Genomic DNA, 17,229 nt, shown 5'->3' on the forward strand with positions numbered 1-17,229 from the left:
CGGCCACAAACTTCTGGCCGCGGGGCCGCGAAATCTCAACCGCGAGCAGCAGCCGAAAAGTTGGTGAGAAAAATCTAACGCCAGGCATTCCAGAGCCACGCGGCTTTTTTTTTTTTTTTGGCCTAGGCCGCGAGAATTTCAACGCTCGTCGGAGATCGGCTCACCAACAACGGTGCGTTGAAAGGAGGATTTTGGAGAAATACAAAATGTCGCTCCCCTCGAGCTGTCCGAAATGGCAACTTTAGTAAAATAGTCCGTACTTGATTATCAGATACTCTGATTATCTAAAGATTATCCAGATTTCGATTATCCAAAGGTCTCACAATCAGATCACTTTGAACCATTTTCAAGGTTATATTTGATGAAAATCAAAATTTCGTGATTCTGTTATCCAAAGTTTCGATTATCCGAAGTGAAATTTCTGCGAGGACAGTGAATAATCGAGTGCGGACTATAGTGATTGTACTTAAAACTCATACAAATAATTAATTTTTGAACGCACATTCAAAATATGTTAGTTTCTTCTAAACCAAAGTGAAAATAACTCTAAACATTAAGTTAACCAGTTCACCCAAATCTGACTGATTAACACAAAATCATTTTTAAATAAGTTTAGTTTTAACCAAACTAAGTTTAGAGTTTCTAAAAACCGAAAACGGTAACCGCTGACGGTTTCTCCACTAACTCGAGGTCTAACTCGAATTTTTACATTCACCGAGGAAAAGAAATAATAAAAAGAATTTGACTAGAATTTTATTTAAAAAGGATCTAACATTCATTTTCATTGATTCAATCGTATTTCCAAAAGTATTTTTTGTGTTTTTTTTTATTACAGTTTTATGTGAAAATAATATTTACAGTTCTAATCAAGTGAAATTATTCGCATCATTGTTATTAACTAGTTTTTTTTAATTTTGGGTAAATCTTACTCAAAACTAAGTTTATATCACTCAAAATAAGTGTAACAAACGCTCAATTTTAGTGAAACAAAAATCATTAAATTTGGTATTAGTAAGTTTTTATAAAATTTACGCAAATTTTAAATTTAAAACAAATCCCATAAAAGTTAGCAAAAAAATATTGTTTAAACTCAAACTTTCAATTTTTGCAATATGGTTGTCGAATGGTTGCAACCTTTTAAGGCATTGCAAAAAAAAAGGTTTCCTTTTTTCAAAAATTCTAATTTTTTTCTCAATAATACAGATTTTTACCAAAAATACGGATTTTTACCAAAAATCTGTTTTTTAAAATATTGGATTAAACTTGTTGCAATTTTTCGAAGTCTTTTTTATGCAAAATGGTCAAATGGTTGCATTTTGAGACATTGCAAAAGTAAATGTTTTCTTTTATTTTTTTTACAAAAATACGGATTTTCATAAAAAAACATTGTTTTCACTATGGGATTCATCGAACTGAAATTTTTAAGCATTGCAAAAAATTGGCAAAATTTTCACAAAAATACAGATTTACTTGAAAAAAATAATTTTTGCAATATGATCAAAAGGTTGCAATATTTTGAGATATTGCAAATGCAGCAGTTTTCTTTTCAAATTTTTTTTTTCTCAAAAATACGAGTTATAAAAACAGTTTCCGATAAATGGTTGCAATTTTTTCAAGCATTGCAAAGGTAAGTATTTTCTTTTCTAGATTACGTTTTAAAAACATTTTGAAAAAAACATTATTCGCAAAAATACGGATTAAAAAAACAGTTTTCATTGTAGGATTCAAATAGTTGCAATTTTTTTAAGCATTGCAAAAAAACTAAAATACCTACTCAATTATTTCACAAAAAAAAGGATTTTATTTTTAAAAAACTATTTTGCAAATGTCAAATGGTTGCAAATTTTTGATGCATTGCAAAAGTAAATGTTTAAAAATTTTTTTTTTTCAAAAATACGGATTTTAAAAAATAATCATGTTTTTCACTGTGGGACTCAAATGGTTGCAATTTTTTTAAGCATTGCAAAACAATTGTTTTTTTTCGAAAATACTCAAAATTTTCACAAAAATATGGATTTTCTGAAAAAAATTGTATTCTTGCTATATGGTCAAGAGGTTTAAATTTTTTGAGACAGCAGTATTTTCTTTGCAAAAATATTAAAATTTTTGTCAAAAATATGGATTTTTGAAAAATAAAAAAGATTTTTCAAGATGGGTATTAAATGATTACATTTTTAAGCATTGCAAAAGTAAATGTTTTCCTTTCAATTTTTAAAAAAAAATTACTGTGGGATTTAAATGGTTGCAATTGTTTGAAGCATTACAAAACAATGTTTTTTTTTCAAAAATGCTCAAAATTTTCAATTTATTTTTCCAATATGGTCAAAAAGGTTGCAATATTTTGAGACATTGCAATTTTTTTCAAAAATATGAGTTAAAAAACAGGTTTTGCGATAAATCTATCAAATTCTTTTATAGATTACTTTTTCAAAACAACCAATGCGCCATGGGTTTCCTATGTACTTTGAAAAAGCACGCATTTTCGAAAATACTAATTTTTTTACAAAAATACGGATTTTAGAAAAAAAAAAAGGTTTTTCATCATTCCAAAATACAGACTTAAAAAAACAGTTTTTGCAATGTAGGATTCAAATGGCTGCAAATTTTTGAGGCATTTCAAAAGTGAATGTTTTCTTTTCAAAAATACTCAAATTATTCACAAAAATATGGATTTTCTAAAAAAACTGTTTTTGAAATGTGGGATTCAATTGATTGCAATTACTTGAGAAATTTTAAAAGTATTTTCTTTTCAAAATTTTTAAAAATGTTCACAAAAATATGGATTTTTGAAAAAAAAAATCAATATGTTATGTTTTAAAAAAATAATCAAAAAAAAATTTGGGCGTCGTAAATTTTTGAGGCATTGTAAAAGTTAATGTTTTATTTTCAAAAATTCTCAAATTCTTCACAAAAAACGAATTTTCGAAAAGGTTGCAATTTTTTGAGGCATTGCAAAAGTAAATGTTTTCTTTTCAAAAAATCTTCAAACTCACAATTTAAAAAAAATTGTTGTTAAACAAGCTGTTTATACTGCTCACGTCAATTCTAGATTACTTTTTCAAAACTACCAATGCGCCATGGGTTTTCTATGTACTTTTGAAAAAGTAAGCGAGAATTGATGTTTACATTAGGAATAAGCCGGATGCACTGTTTGTTTACACTCTTTCCTTGGCCCATTTATATTTATTTACTTAAAGAAGTTTAGGTTTCAGCAAATATCGTTAAATATATATCAATTAATTTGGGTGAATTTCATTAGGCGTGTTAGTTATTGTCATTTTGATTTAGTTTCTGTTAACTTTCTACCATCTTGAAAGCAAATAAAAGTACGAGGATTCAATAAAATTGGATTGAAAATACATTGAAAATTGAGTATCTTTGACTGAGCTGTGAATTCGTGAGCATATACATTTATTAAAAATTATGACAATTTTATCCAAAAACCGATCAAGGTAAAAATTACGGAATTTTGCGTGAATTTGATCGAGCGTGTAAGTTATTGTCATTTTGACAGAATTTTTGCTGGCTATCGAGGGGTGCGACACTTTTATGTTTTTAAGTCAAATCTAATTTATTGCTGTTAAATGTGAAACTTAAAAAAAATATTGTTTAGGCAAACTTGACGATTTCCCCACCGCCTCAAAATCTTCCGAAAACCAGCCTGGAACATCTCCGCGGCGGCTGTTCACCACACGCAGAGGAAGTGATCATTATTCCGCCGATTAGCAACGTACTTTTCAAATCGTCCTCATCTTCTCCGACTTCTTCTGCGCTGCCTCCCTCTCGCCCCTTTTTGGGTTGTTTTGTTTTAACTACTCTACACGACCTTAACCCGACACCTCACCGCCGCCGCCTGCTGCGATTCCTAAACCCCTCTTCGAACCTAACCTCACTTAACGGCTGGGCGCGCGTATTAATTCTCAATTTTTCTGCGCCGTCAGCGGACTCTCTTTGGGTAGCCCGGTAGCCGCGTGCTTTTGAAGATCATTTTGTAGCAGCAGCGCGCATTCTTCAAGGTTTTGTGGCGGCGGCTCTCTTTAAATCTGCCAAATGGTCAGATCGGTCAGATAAGGGCGCCGGGGACGCCCCCTTCAATATCTCGTCCTATTGGTTGATGTAGAGGGGGGGGGGTGAAAGAGGGGGGTGTCCATTATTATAAAACGATCACGAGTGCTAAAAGTCGATAATTTATGCATGAGTCGAACGCGCGTGGCCACTTTGGGGCTTGCGGGGCTGGACAGACCTTAGAAGGTCTTGCTGGCAACCCTGCTTTTGACAGTTCAGCTCACCTTTAGCATTGTTTACTATTTTTGCGTTTGACAAAGCAAGGTAAACAACGACGAAGGTAAGCACTTGTCATTGCAAGCTGTCAAACTCAACCGCATTGTTTACCTCTCGCATTCCCAACTCCAATGTCCCGTTTAACCCCAACAGATCCCACCCGACACTCATCCCCGGCATCTCGGCGAGGTCACTTTGGCCACCGGGAGATCGATATCGGAGAAAAAGCGCCCCCTTGCTTCTTCTGGAAGAAAGCTACCGGTCTTGAGCGCAAAGTGGTGCCATCTGCGGTCGGGCCGGCGCGTCGGCTTTTAAGTGCTAATTGATCCACGTAGTAGGCGGCGCGAAAGCTGTCCAGAGCCATTTAGCTACCAGTGTTTCGCGGCCGCGGTGTGAGATTTTCAGGTTAGGGTTCAAGCTTTCCATTGGCGGCGGCTGCTTTTAGCAAAACTAAGCTGTAATTAGGGAATTTGACGGGTATCACTTTGGGGTGAGATGCGGAGATTGGAGTGATGACAGCTCCCGTTTTTTTAGATGAAAGTTAGAAGAGTGACGGGAAAAGATTTGATTGGAGGCTGAATTACAAGACTATAGAGTAGAAATTGAAAACTCACAAAATTGATTTATTAAATTATAAATAGAAAAGAACATTGCCTCGCCCCTCGGTAGCCTTCTCTTATGTCAAACTGTCATAGTACACGTTTATCCAAATTTACTAACATCAGAGATGTTTTCACTTGGACTTCAACAAATTTATGCACATTTATGAAAAGTTTTTGCAAAGCTGATGAGATATTTTCGATCAGCGTGTAACTTTTCACCTGACAGCTGTCGCTCGAGGGGTGCGACACCTCCTTTCCTTCTAGGATTTAAAATCCAGAAATTATTATTTTTTAAAGAAAAACCGATCCAATGAAAGTTTATTCAAAAATAGATCTTCAATTCCATTTTGAGGTGCGTGTACGCATCGTGGACCTGTGAGTGAAAATTATTTTTAGAACAGAGATCCAAAAATACTTCCGATCGGATGAGAAAATTAGGAATGAACAATCCGGAAGAAGAAAGCCTCCAAAATCTGTGGAATGGGGAAGCTGCAAAACACCTGTTTTCACTGACTGGCTATCAGCTGCGATGGACTGGAGGTGTGTTTGTAGGAAGAAGTTTGTTAGAATATGCTTGTGTGCGAAAAACACTTTGCGAACCTGGTTTTGGAAATTTTATATTCTTTTAAACCATAATCTTTAAAAACACTTCTAAAAAAAATATTTTTTTCTTTCTACATTTTTTGCTTTTTACAATTCACTTCCCCCATAAATTTTGTTGGTTATAATTTGCCATTTGTCACTTGTCAATCTAAAAATCTAAAAGTCTTAAAGTCAAAAAAAATCAAAATTGAAAAAAATCAAAAAAATCTGAAAAATAAATATTTGAAATTGAAAATCTGCAATTTTTTAATATCTCAAAGTCAAGAAATCTAAAAATCTAAAAATCTAAAAATCTAAAAATCTAAAAATCTAAAAATCTAAAAATCTAAAAATCTAAAAATCTAAAAATCTAAAAATCTAAAAATCTAAAAATCTAAAAATCTAAAAATCTAAAAATCTAAAGAGCATGAGCATGAGCATGAGCATGAGAGATCACCCATGGTTGCCCCTCCGTTGCTGAACAGAACCGTAATATCCTTTCAGCACTACTGATTATAGGCTTCGACGATCTAGTGGTGTTTCCCTTATCAACAGCATGTATGAATGCGCTGAAAAGATAAAACACCATGATTGCTAAAGCTAGATCAGTTGCGAATAGGTAACAGTCATTGGCCACCAACGGCGCCCGCCATGTCAGTTTGTAGACCTCGATTTTAAGGGACGGGAATGTTAGTTAGCGCAGGTTGCTACTAGGGCAGCTGATTTACTCTGTGCTTACACCCCACAAGCGCCAGGAACCTGAAAATTTGTTAGTAGGATAGGGTGTTTGGTCAGGATTCATCATAGAAGATGATGATGCGACCCAAAATCATAGTGTTTGTTGAAAGGTATTATATTTTATTCTCAAGGCAAACAATCGGATGCTGCGGATGAGACATTTCCCGTTTATCGGCTGTTAACTTTTAATTGAAATGGTTTAATCTTAGACAGCCGGCTGTGGAAAGATAGAACCAAAATTGTTGGTAATTACATGATGAAGGATTTAACAGTCTGACTTTTTAATTGAGATGTTTTTACGAGTTTTACATGATTCATGTTTAGTGGGGTACTGATTAACGAAGCGAACGACGAGTTATGATGTTTATCGAGCTGAAATGGTATGATAAGGTTTTGTTGTTATTGCACACCGACGACGAACGCGAAAAAACCCTGCGACCCGACCGAAAGGCATCGCAAATTAGACTGGCTCAATTGTCATCGATGACAACCAGAGCCAGCCGCACCTTTACACACAAACACGCACGCGAAAAAAAACGAAAAACACACCGACGACGAGCGCGAAAAAAAACACGACCCGACGGAAAGGCATCGCAATTCAAACTGAGGAAATGAAGAGAAAGAAGATAACATTAAAAAATAAAACCCAATCACCTAAAACCTAATCACATAAAATCAATCACCCCATGTAAACAAATAGCGACACAAAAGAGACGAAAATTATCACGAAAAAACAGGACTGCGCGTCCCAAGAAGCACTGCACTTTTTTATAAAAATCTAAAAATCTAAAGATCCAAAAATCTAAAAATCTAAAAATCTAAAAATCTAAAAATCTAAAAATCTAAAAATCTAAAAATCTAAAAATCTAAAAATCTAAAAATCTAAAAATCTAAAAATCTAAAAATCTAAAAATCTAAAAATCTAAAAATCTAAAAATCTAAAAATCTAAAAATCTAAAAATCTAAAATCCAAAAATCTAAAAATCTAAAAATCTAAAAATCTAAAAATCTAAAAATCTAAAAATCTAAAAATCTAAAAATCTAAAAATCTAAAAATCTAAAAATCTAAAAATCTAAAAATCTAAAAATCTAAAAATCTAAAAATCTAAAAATCTAAAAATCTAAAAATCTAAAATCTAAAAATCTAAAAATCTAAAAATCTAAAAATCTAAAAATCTAAAAATCTAAAAATCTAAAAATCTTAAAATCTAAAAATCTAAAAATCTAAAAATCTAAAAATCTAAAAATCTAAAAATCTAAAAATCTAAAAATCTAAAAATCTAAAAATCTAAAAATCTAAAAATCTAAAAATCTAAAAATCTAAAAATCTAAAAATCTGAAAATCTAAAATCTAAAAATCTAAAAATCTGAAAATCTAAAAATCTAAAAATCTAAAAACTAAAAATCTAAAATCTAAAAATCTAAAAATCTAAAAATCTAAAAATCTAAAAATCTAAAAATCTAAAAATCTAAAAATCTAAAAATCTAAAAATCTAAAAATCTAAAAATCTAAAAATCTAAAAATCTAAAAATCTAAAAATCTAAAAATCTAAAAATCTAAAAATCTAAAAATCTAAAAATCTAAAAATCTAAAAATCTAAAAATCTAAAAATCTAAAAATCTAAAAATCTAAAAATCTAAAAATCTAAAAATCTAAAAATCTAAAAATCTAAAAATCTAAAAATCTAAAAATCTAAAAATCTAAAAATCTAAAAATCTAAAAATCTAAAAATCTAAAAATCTAAAAATCTAAAAATCTAAAAATCTAAAAATCTAAAAATCTAAAAATCTAAAATCTAAAAATCTAAAAATCTAAAAATCTAAAAATCTAAAAATCTAAAAATCTAAAAATCTAAAAATCTAAAAATCTAAAAATCTAAAAATCTAAAAATCTAAAATCTAAAAATCTAAAAATCTAAAATCTAAAAATCTAAAAATCTAAAAATCTAAAAATCTAAAAATCTAAAAATCTAAAAATCTAAAAATCTAAAATCTAAAAATCTAAAAATCTAAAAATCTAAAAATCTAAAAATCTAAAAATCTAAAATCTAAAAATCTAAAAATCTAAAAATCTAAAAATCTAAAAATCTAAAAATCTAAAAATCTAAAAATCTAAAAATCTAAAAATCTAAAAATCTAAAAATCTAAAAATCTAAAAATCTAAAAATCTAAAAATCTAAAAATCTAAAAATCTAAAAATCTAAAAATCTAAAAATCTAAAAATCTAAAAATCTAAAAATCTAAAAATCTAAAAATCTAAAAATCTAAAATCTAAAAATCTAAAAATCTAAAAATCTAAAAATCTAAAAATCTAAAAATCTAAAAATCTAAAAATCTAAAAATCTAAAATCTAAAAATCTAAAAATCTAAAAATCTAAAAATCTAAAAATCTAAAAATCTAAAAATCTAAAAATCTAAAAATCTAAAAATCTAAAAATCTAAAAATCTAAAAATCTAAAAATCTAAAAATCTAAAAATCTAAAAATCTAAAAATCTAAAATCTAAAAATCTAAAAATCTAAAAATCTAAAAATCTAAAAATCTAAAAATCTAAAAATCTAAAAATCTAAAAATCTAAAAATCTAAAAATCTAAAAATCTAAAAATCTAAAAATCTAAAAATCTAAAAATCTAAAAATCTAAAAATCTAAAAATCTAAAAATCTAAAAATCTAAAAATCTAAAAATCTAAAAATCTAAAAATCTAAAAATCTAAAAATCTAAAAATCTAAAAATCTAAAAATCTAAAAATCTAAAAATCTAAAAATCTAAAAATCTAAAAATCTAAAAATCTAAAAATCTAAAAATCTAAAAATCTAAAAATCTAAAAATCTAAAAATCTAAAAATCTAAAAATCTGAAAATCTAAAAATCTAAAAATCTAAAAAATCTAAAAATCTTAAAAAAAAATTGTTAAAATGTTAAAATGTTAAAATGTTAAAATCTTAAAATCTTAAAATGTTAAAATGTTAAAATGTTAAAATGTTAAAATGTTAAAATGTTAAAATGTTAAAATGTTAAAATGTTAAAATGTTAAAATGTTAAAATGTTAAAATGTTAAAATGTTAAAATGTTAAAATGTTAAAATGTTAAAATGTTAAAATGTTAAAATGTTAAAATGTTAAAATGTTAAAATGTTAAAATGTTAAAATGTTAAAATGTTAAAATGTTAAAATGTTAAAATGTTAAAATGTTAAAATGTTAAAATGTTAAAATGTTAAAATGTTAAAATGTTAAAATGTTAAAATGTTAAAATGTTAAAATGTTAAAATCTTAAAATCTTAAAATCTTAAAATGTTAAAATGTTAAAATGTTAAAATGTTAAAATGTTAAAATGTTAAAATGTTAAAATGTTAAAATGTTAAAATGTTAAAATGTTAAAATGTTAAAATGTTAAAATGTTAAAATGTTAAAATGTTAAAATGTTAAAATGTTAAAATGTTAAAATGTTAAAATGTTAAAATGTTAAAATGTTAAAATGTTAAAATGTTAAAATGTTAAAATGTTAAAATGTTAAAATGTTAAAATGTTAAAATGTTAAAATGTTAAAATGTTAAAATGTTAAAATGTTAAAATGTTAAAATGTTAAAATGTTAAAATGTTAAAATGTTAAAATGTTAAAATGTTAAAATGTTAAAATGTTAAAATGTTAAAATGTTAAAATGTTAAAATGTTAAAATGATAAAATGTTAAAATGTTAAAATGTTAAAATGTTAAAATGTTAAAATGTTAAAATGTTAAAATGTTAAAATGTTAAAATGTTAAAATGTTAAAATGTTAAAATGTTAAAATGTTAAAATGTTAAAATGTTAAAATGTTAAAATGTTAAAATGTTAAAATGTTAAAATGTTAAAATGTTAAAATGTTAAAATGTTAAAATGTTAAAATGTTAAAATGTTAAAATGTTAAAATGTTAAAATGTTAAAATGTTAAAATGTTAAAATGTTAAAATGTTAAAATGATAAAATGATAAAATGTTAAAATGTTAAAATGTTAAAATGTTAAAATGTTAAAATGTTAAAATGTTAAAATGTTAAAATGTTAAAATGTTAAAATGTTAAAATGTTAAAATGTTAAAATGTTAAAATGTTAAAATGTTAAAATGTTAAAATGTTAAAATGTTAAAATGTTAAAATTTTAAAATTTAACTTTGTAAATTAAATTTTCCCCCAAATTTTTCTTCAAAGGGTCATCAACAAAATCCAGCACACGCATGTGGAACCAAAGTGAAATCGAATGGAATCGAAAATGCCTAGAATTCCTCTGTTGTCCATTTTTTCTTCTTTTTTGAGGAATCAGCAGACCCATAGAAAAAAGAAAGGCAAGATCCGGAGAACAAGTCGGAAGCAAATTGACCACTCATTAACCGCTTTCAATTGAAAATTAAGAATTGGCCGCTGGCCACTCTCCAAGGAGAGAAGAGAAGAGAAGAAACCATGTGGAAGTTGGAAGTTTGAGGCTGATGAGCTTGGATTGATTGAGTTCTGGCCGGGGCTGGCCTTTTCGGGATATCACTTTGGATGTGGCGCCAGGCAACGTTCCCGAATGGATGATGATGCTGAAGATGATGATGCTGCTGCGGTCCATCACAGAGAGACAAAAGAAGCGAGCAAAAGAAAAGTTTACGCAAATTGAAGAAAAACAGCTTTTTCCGATATAATGACGATGGCGGTGGCGCCGGTCCCGGGGAAGCTGGATGGCCACTAAATCGAGATTGTGCGGGTACGGAAAACTGGAGCTAATTTCAAGAAGACGCCGCCACCACCACGATACTATGCGGTTTGTACAACTTGGAAGCAATTTGAAGAGATTTGATTTGCTATTTTTAATTTTTTTTATGAAAAACGTCAATTTCTTATTTTTTTATTAAACAAAAGTGGAAATACTTTTACAATTTCTTTTTTAGAAAATTTTGTAGTTAATTTAGCATTCTTTTCAGCTATTATTCCCAATCTGACATTCCACTCTATGGAAGTAATCTAGAGGGAGAGCAAAATAAATTAAACAAACCGCTAATAATGATTTGTTTTTCCATCGAAAAAAGCCAATAAACCGACAAAGTAAGTACCTGACGGTGCGCGGCCTAATCAAGCTGTTAAACTCATATTCTCACTTACGCGTAACTACTCGCCGTATAACCGTCGAACCCCTCGGTCTGGGCCCACTTCAAAGGCTTTCAACTGGAGCCCTGTCCAATTAGCAGACAGCCAGGCCACATAACGCCATTTGGTGGGTGCGTAAATAACCTTTTTCTTTTCAATTTTCTTCTCCTCTCTATCATCGGCGAAAGCAAAAATTCTCATTATTAACTTCAATTCGAGCCAATTTCCTATGAGCTCTTTCCTTCCTTCCGACTTGTTCTTCCCTCTAAGCAACTTTCAATTTTTCAACGATCGATTTTTTTTCGTTTGTTCTCACAGACATCGGACGCAGATATCGATCACTACTCTGGCGAGGTCGAACAGTTTAGAATTCTTTCACCTGAAAATATCTTGATTGAGCGGCCGACCAGATCGGTACACGTCCAGCTTTTTTTTTCTTTCATGAAATTGATTTCGGATGAAGGATATGCTCCAATAATGGCTGAAAATTAAGTTCAAATTATTGAGATCGTTTGAGAAGATTTTACTCACTTTCAATAAAATCAATTCTCACAGTTTAGATGCACTTATTTTTATTTTAATGTTTTTTTGCCCCCTGGTTTTTCGAACCGATTTTGAAGGGGGGAGGCGACATAAACTTTGAAAAATATTTGCAATGGCCTAATGTTAAATTTTCAATGCTTTCTCTAAGAATATATTTTTTGAAATCGCCGTACTTTTTCGAAAACACTAAAATTTTCAAAATGCGAAATGTTCATACATACATTCTAAATGCCTAAAAACATTTTGAGTCTTTTAATACCCATATTGCATTTTTTTACAATTTGAGTAGGTAATTTCCAAAAAAAAAACAGTGAATTGTAAAAAAAAATTGTAATATTGAAAAAAAATACGGTAATTGTGGAAAATTTTGTATATTCAAAAATAAACACGTTATATGCGAAAAACCAAATTTGACTTCATTTGACACCCTTATTGCAAATTATGAAAAATTTCGAAAAAAGGTATTTTGTGAACAATTTTGAAACTTATTAGATTTTCAAAAATATAATCTTAGTGAAAGCATTGAAAATTTTACATGATATGGTTGAATCAGTCAATAATCAATTTTAGAAAGATTTTAACGTCCATGAACGGCGATAACATTATCGCCGATGGAATTATCTAAATAACGATAACGATAACAATAGATTATCGTTATCGTCCCGATAATTTGATGTATGTGTTTATTTTACATGATTATTAGGCTTAGTGGTTTTTCACGATCAAAAATTGGAAATTTCACGAGGACCTTAATTTCAAAACATTAAAAAAATTTAAAATATTTTTATTTTTTATTTTTTTTATTACAGAAACTCCTTTTTATGTTTCATAGTAGGGGAACAGCATCTAATTCCAGCGTGCCTCTAATGTTGGCAGGTCAGAACTTTGACATTAAATTAAAGCTAATTAAAAGCGTTTTCAACTGAACTCGAGTGATAAATAGCTCTATGAGGAAGTGAGCAAGCAAGTTTCTATCAAAAGTTTTGTAAAACTAGTTGTTTGAATAGTTAAAATCAGCAAATTGGATGGAGTTAGGAGCGAGTGCTTAACCTGCCAAACATACGAGAATATCCCCCCCCCCCCCTATTTTATTTTTCAATAAACAAAAATAAAATAAAATAAAAATTTAAATTACAAGCCATGGTATCAACATTTCAATGAAAATAGTAATTTATGCAACAAGTTGCAAAAAGAAGATTTTTTTAGCACGAGTCGTACATTTATCCAACGAGGTTTACCGAGTTGGATACATTTGACGAGTGCTGAAATAATCATGTTTTGCGACAAGTTGCTTACAACATTTTTTTGCAATTTCGAAAAACGCTTCTTGAATGGAATTTTATGTCAAACGTTAATGTGTTTAGTAAATTCACCATTCAAAACAAAAAAATATTGAAAAATATTACTTTTCGTTACCAGTGTTGAAAAGTTCAACTTTTCAGCACCCATTTCAGTAAACGACATAAACTTTGAAAAATATTTGCAACGGCCAGTACCTTTCAGATAAAATAGTAGTCAAATTACAACGAATGAAAATTTCACTTCATTTAGTTAGTTTAATAAGAAAAACTGTTTAGTTTTTATTTACACTCTTGTTTACAAAAGTTATGTGCCCTTTTGAAATGTTAGGCTCCAATTCTTCAAATGGTTCATATCACACATACATGTAAAAACTAATAACATTTACTCAAAAAGTCTTTATATAAATATTTATTTACAAAGAATTGACTTGAGCAATTTCACGAATTTAAGCTGTCCGCGACATCGTGAAAATTCACTAACCGTAATAATTATGTAAGGGAATAATGAAGTAAGAGAAATCACAAATTTACATAACTTATTTCAAGATTGGTCAGGTGAACACCAAAAATGCGATCAAAAATTAAAGTAAGCTCCAAAACTTAACATTTTTTTTTTTTTTCGAAAACCCATTTCCACTTAATTTTGCGTTCTGGACCACTGTGCAGTGGTGTTCAACCCTAGTTGTACATCTGTTCTCTGTGCCAAAGCGTTCTCCGTCTCAGATAGTAGTCCCAGATGTCACCTTTTCAACCAATTTTTGATCTTTAAAAAGCATTGGAAAGAAGATCTCTTAAAATTTTAGAAAATTTCTGGGTTGGAAGTTTTAGTTACTTGTTTACTGTGACTTGCGAATGTTTTTAAAAATGACATTTTCTTAGGGGTCAACTTTGGCTGTGTTTTTTACAAACATCTTCTTCTTCTATCTATCTATATATATATATATAAAAAATTTCGACGGTTTTGATCGAACGCGAATCAGTTCAATACGGAGCGTCGGATCGAGGTGCTTTTTGTTGCGTTGGGTTCGTATAAGCCCAAGGAAGGTTCTTACGCTAACTAGGGGAAATCTACCCTTTCCAATCAAACACCTATCTTCGTCATATGGAGAGTTTGATGCTCGATTAAAGCTCCAAAAATACTATTTGGGCTATAAACTTACCAGCAACAGCACCGCCTCGAGTAAGCACGCAAATGTATGCCACTTACTGGCCAAAAAGATCACATTTAATGCACTTTTGATCATAATTTGTATTTTGCGAGACCACTTCTCATCATTTTGTTGGCACACACAGTGACACACACGAGAATCCCTCAAACGCTTAATGAATATCGCCAAAATTACCTTTTCACTTTCGCTTACTTTTTCACGGCGCTTAAGATATGAAATTGCTTCCAACTACCGGCAACATGTTCTTTTGATCATTAGTAAGGCACTCACTTGAAGAATAATCCCGAAAAATGTAATAAATTAGCAAGCGCCATCAAAAACAAACGCGTCAAGTCGTTTGACGTTTCAATTTTCACTTTGCATTCCAACCGAAGGCTGAAGAAAACCGAGCGAGAGACGAAGGCAAAAAAGAACAAAGGCTGGCCGTCAACACCACCAGCAGCACAGCCAGCGATGCCAGGAAACTTTCCCTATAAATGCCACTTTTCGTGAGTGTTCGTTTGAACTGTCAGCGCAAATGGCAACACTCGACAGAGTGTTGGAAGAAAAAAGAACTAAGCCGATATTAGAAAAATGGGCGTGGCCCAATGCATTCGCCTCGATTAGAATACCCTTGAGGATTTTTTTTTGTTAAATGCTTGGTAAAGAAATAGAATAACTTTTAGTGAAAGTGAAAATAAACAGAAATGTTCACAAAAACTTGCTCTACTCGTTGGTGTACTTGGTTTTAGTAAAATTCAAAGGGAGACTAGATCAGTGTTTCTCAACCTTTTTCGTTCCATTCCCCCCTTGACTAACTTTCATGAACTTCATTCCCCCCTTAAATTTGGAATAAATTTAAAACATCATATCATAAATTCCCATTATGATAAGACTGAAGTTTCAATAAAAAAAAAAATAAAAATCATGTAAAACATACAAATATGCAGTTTGCGAAATAAACTACAATTGGTAGTCCAAAATTGTTTGAACTTTCTTCCAGAGATATTTTATCAAATATAGTTAAATTAATTTGGCTGTGAAAGAAACGTTTAAAAAGTAAAAACAATGATTTGAGCAAACTGGAATTAACTGATCATATGTATGATTATGAAAAAAAAATTAAAGACATTAGCGGTATCTTCAAAAATTGTATTTTTTATAATCTAACTGTTCCTGATTGAATTATTGCAAATTTACATTTATGTTTCCCTGAAGAAAAAAAATCCAGCAATTTCGTGTATGAATTTATATAAAACTGGCGATAATCAAAATACTTGCAAAGAGATGAGAAAATTCACAAATAAAATCTGCTTCTAAAATTCAATGCAAAAGCATCCACAATTTTTAAGTTCAATTTAGTTTTTCAAAGAACTCTTGAATTTTAGGAGAGTTTATGAATCTCTTGTAAATAGAGCAAAAACTAATAAAAATGTGTTAAAAAAACATTGCTTTTTTAAAAATAGCTGATGTTTGAAAGGGTATAAAAACTTAAAGGACTTTTATTTTTAAAGTTGAAATTATTTTTCCAATTCGATAGATTGAATGAAAGTTTCAGACATGGATTATTTTTACAAGCTTGTTCAAAGGCATTACATTTCTATTGCATCCTCATTCCCCCCCAAGAATGGCCAAATTCCCCCCCAGGGGGGAATTCCTCACCGGTTGAGAAACACTGTTATAGGTCCTAACCAACTCTGAAAATTTCAGGCTGATTGGGGAGGTCCAAACGACGTTCCATGAAAAGGGGCAGGCCCTTGTTCTTAGATTTGTTTTTGTTGAACATCTCTGCGATAAACTTGACGCAGTAGGCCTGACTGCTTTGACGTTTGTGACTTGTCAATGCATTGTAATGCAATGGCACACGGAAAATATTTATAGGTAAATGACAAGAAGAATCTAAGGTATCGTCCAAGATTTTGATTACGATTTTTCTTGAAAATCTTTTTTATTAATTTTGTAATTGACTCAATTATTTTTTTCAAAATTAAGAAAGCACTTGAAATGACAGAAGAATCTTCAAAATAAGATTTTCAATTAGCATTTTATTCGAATTTGGGTGAACAATTTTGATTTTAAAATAAATGTCCAAAAGACTTTGAAAATCCCTGGGCCTTGTAAAGTCAAGGGGCATGATTTGATCCTAGTGCATTAGTTAAAATTTGGGTATTCATTCTTTTTTATAAGCACTATGGACACCACTTCATGCTACGAGAACTCGCTTTGGCGTAGCCCCAGGGCTTAAGCGTTGACCGATAAGCTGTCTTCGTGAACTAGGTAGTCCTCCGATAGTGAAAATATCACAATTGCACAAGACACCGCTACTTCTGTGACTTTTTCACTATCACAATGTGGGATTTAGGTTGGTACTTCAGGATAGTACAATTGATTTGTTGCTTAGCATTAGCATTTAAAATAAATCTGTATGCTTTCCAAATCTATGTGATGATAAATTTAGTTGCAATTGTTAAGTTAGAGTAATGCTGTCAATAAACTTTGATTGATGTAGAATACTAGGCATTCTTTTATGTCAAATTGTCCATAGAGTCTCGATCAATCAATAATGTAATGATATCGGACAAAATTCGTTGATCTGTTGAACTAACGGTTTTCGGATTATGGTTGTATTGACCATTGTTGCGAATCGAGGAACTACCGATTTTTTGACGTAAATGGTCATTTCTTTTTCAAATCGCGATTTCTATCCTATTTGTATATCAGTTCACAATTTTTTATTGTTTTTTGATAGAAGTAGTACTACAACAGTTCCTTTACGTTTAGTTTTGAACATTAAGTTTAGAGGATTTTAGATTAAACTTTAGATTTTCAATCCAAAGTAGTTAGCAAATGAATATTTGGACTTGAATGAATAATTGAATAAGTTGGACTTATGAATAACACACAACTGTGCATTTATTCTAGAGTCAGATCCATAC

This window comes from Culex quinquefasciatus, chromosome 1 (assembly GCF_015732765.1).
Source record: "Culex quinquefasciatus strain JHB chromosome 1, VPISU_Cqui_1.0_pri_paternal, whole genome shotgun sequence".
In the NCBI taxonomy this organism is placed as follows: domain Eukaryota; kingdom Metazoa; phylum Arthropoda; class Insecta; order Diptera; family Culicidae; genus Culex; species Culex quinquefasciatus.